The sequence below is a fragment of the Malus sylvestris genome, chromosome 11 (genome assembly GCF_916048215.2).
Source record: "Malus sylvestris chromosome 11, drMalSylv7.2, whole genome shotgun sequence".
Taxonomy (NCBI): domain Eukaryota; kingdom Viridiplantae; phylum Streptophyta; class Magnoliopsida; order Rosales; family Rosaceae; genus Malus; species Malus sylvestris.
In genome coordinates, this window is record NC_062270.1 from 31,925,528 (window position 1) to 31,930,658 (window position 5,131).

At 35.2% G+C, this 5,131-nt stretch overlaps 1 pseudogene; it reads right to left on the minus strand.

Annotated features, from left to right (window-relative positions):
• Window positions 1-367: 367 nt before the first annotated feature.
• On the minus strand, window positions 368-2,017 carry LOC126588607 (uncharacterized; annotated as a pseudogene).
• Between the last annotated feature and the right edge of the window lie 3,114 nt (window positions 2,018-5,131).

Consider the following 5,131-nt stretch of genomic DNA (forward strand, 5'->3'; position numbering starts at 1 on the left):
GTTGTCAAACAATTACAGTTTTGTTTTGCTGCCATATGAGAACTATAAACCTTCAAAGGAACGTATTATGAGTCCAAAGCAGTAAGAGATATCCTAACATAGGAGATTTTTCTATAACCGTGTCACATACATGACAGTAAAACAGATTACATGGCGTTGTGGAACTTCCTTCTTCAACATGAATTGTGTCACATATTTTAGCCAACGTAGTCATCATCTTTAGTAGCGCATGTCTTCCATCATTAAGAAGATGATTACAAATGACCTTGTGTTGTATCTACATCTTACTTACCATGCATGCTACATAGATTAAATCATTATGGTCCACGTCTCATAAACATTAACTAGAAGACTAGATGACAACATATATCGAAATCTAGAAAGCTCAAATAAAAGAGAAAAATCCAGAAAGACCGTAGAACAAGCTTACAGGGATGAATGTAAGTTCTTACAGGATGATGAAGAATTACATTATAAGTTCATTTGCAACACACATTGAAGTAAGACTGGATGAAGTCTCTTACCTGATTAGATGGTGGAACTTGTCGCGAAACATCCCATACAACAATAGAATTTTCACTGAGGTTGCGTCCAGATACATCACTAGAGAAGATAATCTGCTTGCTATTGGTGCTGAATTCTAAATCAAGGATGGGATCATGACCACGAATGAATTCATGGGAACCTTGCCACTTCTAATATCCCACAACCTGATTCCTTCTTTTGAACCCCCCGATATGAAGAGGTTGGAATTGTCAGGATGGAATTTAATAACAGTGACAACTTGATCCTCCTTAAAAACCTGAATCTCTAGCCCCCTTTCAATATCTACTAGCCTTGATGAGGAGTCATATCCACAAGAAAGAACAGACAACCCTTGCAGTGACCATTCACATCTTTGACCGCAGCGTTATGAAAATTGAACACACGGGCTACCTTCTGATCACTGCTCCACACATTCCATATGCAGATTTTGTGATCCATTGAAGCAGAGGCAAGAAGATGAGCTGTTGGCTAACTCCAATGAACAGATCAATAAGAAAAGTGAACAAATATAATCGGCATATAAAAAGTATATTATTGCTCGACGCTTCAACTTAAAAAATTGGCAACCACACTCTGTTAAAATCAAAATTTACACTAAAACAACATTCAAGAAACAATCTTTAGTGTCACGAGGCTACAAATCCAAAGGGGTAAGAGCTAATTCAAGGGTTCATGTGCTAGTAGGGCTCACCGTGGGTTGGTGACCAATGTACAGCATTGACAGCTTGGGTATGCTTATTTAGAGCTACAGACATTCTTTGGGGCAATTGGCCGAGCTGCGATCGACCCTTTTTCGCTTTGTTTCTCAACAACAACATCACATCTCGAGGAACGTCTGAATCCGAAATACTCCCAAAAACTGCCTACAACAACATGCATATATGAGTGGCATTGTCAACTTCAGTGAACTTGTCACGAGCATTTCCCTTTCTTACAAATCGACGAGAACAACTTAGATAAAAGGGTTTAGCAGGACCATGACATTATGGTCCAATAATGCCGGGATGTCATTGCGGCAACGAACACGTTTCAGCAAGTCCTTCTCCAAATTAACAGTCTATGTTTCTATAAAATTAAATACACAATAATAGCAATTCACAGATATTTCCAAATGAAAGTAACAAAGTACCAGGCAAGGTCGTGACAGGACCATTCGGGTTCGGCTGCGGGTCGGGGACAGTAGGTTGGGAAGCCAATAACGCCCTCTCCCTCTTGGATATGTATCGACCAGGAACCGGAGCTTCTGCTCGGAGGGTAGGAAACTGGGTTGACTCCGGCAGAGGATGGTGAAATTTGGTATGTGCAAATGGGTTATCGGATTTGAGTCGCTTCGGATTCGGGGGTGTGATGGTTTGCTTAATTCCTTCTGCTTCTTCTTCTTCTTCTTCTTCTTCGTTGTCCGAGGGATTAGAGTATACGTTGCAGAGCAGGTCCATTTCTGAAAAATCTGAAAGACTGAAACTTTGTGTTAATTCTTCTTACGACATGAGTGTAGAGAGCTTACTGGACTTGGACTTAAGCTTAACATGAACCAAATGGGCCATAAGCTACATAAGGATAACACTTTGGAGTTTGGACTTTGGAGCCTTTGGAGAGTGAGTGGTTAGCCCAAGTACTGAAGGAGGATAAGGTAATATGTTTAAGATCGTGTTTAAAGTATTGGTATCGGTGGAAATATTGATATGCAATTTTTTTTTAAACATTGATGAATATATCGATATCAATTGCTTTCGATAGAAATGATGGAAATTTAAAATGATACATCAGGGAATGTCAAACACTAGTTTAGACCAAGTATAAGAGTTTTTCAAATATTTATCCGATTTGTAGGAAATGAAATCTGTTGATTTAAGCCGATTTTTTTTTTCCAACAATAAATTTTGCTAGACTAGATGTTAGATTAGCCACCGACGGGGTTTGAACCCACGCCGTCATGAAATGGCTCAACACATTTCCATCACTGTGATAAAGGCCCACTTTCTATGAATTTACACTTAATAGTTTTATTGGTTTGTTTCTTGCATATATGACTTAATATAAATGCCATAGCCAATTACTACAATTGATTAATTAAAAAAATTAGCAACTAACTCTTTCTTTAGTGGTATTTTTCTTCTTAGTGTTAAAAAATTGTTTCACCACTCCACTAAATATATTTGGATTTAGTTTCAGCCCAAATCTATTTCGTTTTGTGGAAAGCCCAAAATGACTCTTGTTTAACCCAATTTTTAAAACCAAACCCAATGTACTAAAATGGAGATTCAGATCCTCTGTTTGGATTTATTTTGTTTAAGGATGTGTTTGACATTTAATTTATGGGATTTTTTCTTTATTTAATTCATGGGAAATTCTTTTTTTTTAAACAAACGATATTATCTACACAAAGGGAGTGCGGAAGTAGGCAAAGTCTCATGATGGGCTAGCAATAATGTGGTTCAAATTCGTCTTTGGCGAGAATCAAACCTACTCATCTCACTTACAAGTGAAACCAGGTTCAATAGTTGTTCATGTCATTAGTTAACACTATTGACTTCATCACTTGATGCTAGTGACCTAGCGAATGTTGAACTTCAAATACTAGGTAGTTATTTGGAATTTTTTAAAGGATAAACCAATTTGAAATTATCTAAAGCTAGATTAGTTATCCGTATTTGACTCTTAGAAAAAAAGTGGTTTCAGCAACTTCTTTCATCATGGAATCAGAGCAGGTCTACTAACGTGTGAATGATCACATGTGCTCTACTTCACTCTATTCTCTACCTGTTCGATTAAAAAATCAGATTATATAAAGGATAAATCAAGGATTAAATCTGGTGGGGATTCAACCCAATTACAAACATGATTAGTTGATAGACCAAAATGAGCTAGTCTATGGGCAACTCCGTTGGCTTGACGGTAAGCCTTAGTGATTGACGAGAGCACATTGGAATATTTGAAAACCTTAAGGACTCAGCGTTGCCAATTAATTGATTTTGGGAACCTCCTTCATCGGCCACTATCGATCGATAAGGGTTGGGTTCCAGGACACATATTTCAAGATCAGAAATACAAATGCTACATGATTGTAATACGCAATGTTCTCTTGAGGCTTAGCAAACGAAGGTTGAAGTCGAGATAATGGTCATGTGATTTTGTTGGAAATTTGTAAACGACAAGAAGTTGGGGTCAGTGTATCGAAAATATGGTTTGATACACCAAATATAATAATACAATGGTTAGAAACTGAAAAAAAAAAAATTCAACCAATTGTATAAATAAATTTGGTGTGCGAATCAATATTCTCAGTACACTGAAAAATTTCTCGGCCTTCATAAGTGTCAATCATGACAACTGAAGAAAGGGTTTGTAAATAAGTAGGTCCACATACAGATGACCTTTACCTCATATATTCATCATGAAATTAACCTTTAAAATATATATCTGAAAGCTCCTACACAGTTACACTCACCGCTTTCGAAATCCCCATTACGGTCCTGTAAAGGAAATAAAATATCCTATATGATTTCAGTGACGCCAATCTGAAGTCATGCTGTGTGCTCTTGCTGTTTGGATTAGGAACTCATCACCTAATTCGGTTGAAAAATGGTGTGGCAATTGAGAATTAGGACTCCTTAATTAAGCATATATGTAGGAGGTGTTCTTCCCAATATTCATTACTTTATATTAACACAGACTTCATTAGTCAGTTAATTTTTTTTTGAGCAGAAAAATATGCCAACACATTCAACAAATTAGAAAAAATGAAAATCAAATTCACTTTGTTGGTTGGGTCTTTTTTTCTTTTTTTGAAAAAACTTGATAAAAATTCAATTTTGTGAGCTACTTTTGAGATAAATCCAATTATATTCCATGTCAGTTTTCCTTCATTTTCATACCCAATTTACCCCTATATCACTTGTAACTTGTAAGTGATCAGTATTATCCCTTGATTTTAAGATGAGTAAGACTTGGCTACTTAAAGAATGAGTAGGAGTTCCTAATCAAAATTGTTAGTTGCTGATTCATAAAACTTTGTGTTTATGATCCGACCTATTCATATCATAAACTACTCTATAAAGATCCCCTTTGGAAAAAACCAATTAAACTAAGGGTTGGTTTGGGATTGTTGTGCTTTAAAAAAAAAAGCTTATTATCAAATTTAAAACATCAAATGTGTTTGGTAAAACAAAAAAAAAAGTTTTTTTTTTTTAAACTATTGTCAATGACAGTAGAAAAGCAGAAGCAGGGTCTATCATGCTTCTAAAAAAAGTGCACATTTATTGAAATTTTCAAATGATTAGTATACCCTTATATATTTTACAAAATTACAATCATTGTTCCTTCATTATTCTCTTTAAGAACTATTATATTACATTAAATATTATATCATTTTTAGTCATTTAACATATCAACAACAATTTATATAAAAGTTAACTAAACACTCAAACACTATTGTTTTTGTTAAAAGCACAAAAAAAAATAAGTTTACCAAATACTCAACAACTTTAATTTACAGCTGTTTATTCTCACAGTACATCATAAGCAATTTTTTTGAAAAAAAAACACAACAATACCAAACTAGCTCTAAGGCTATTTAGTCATCGAA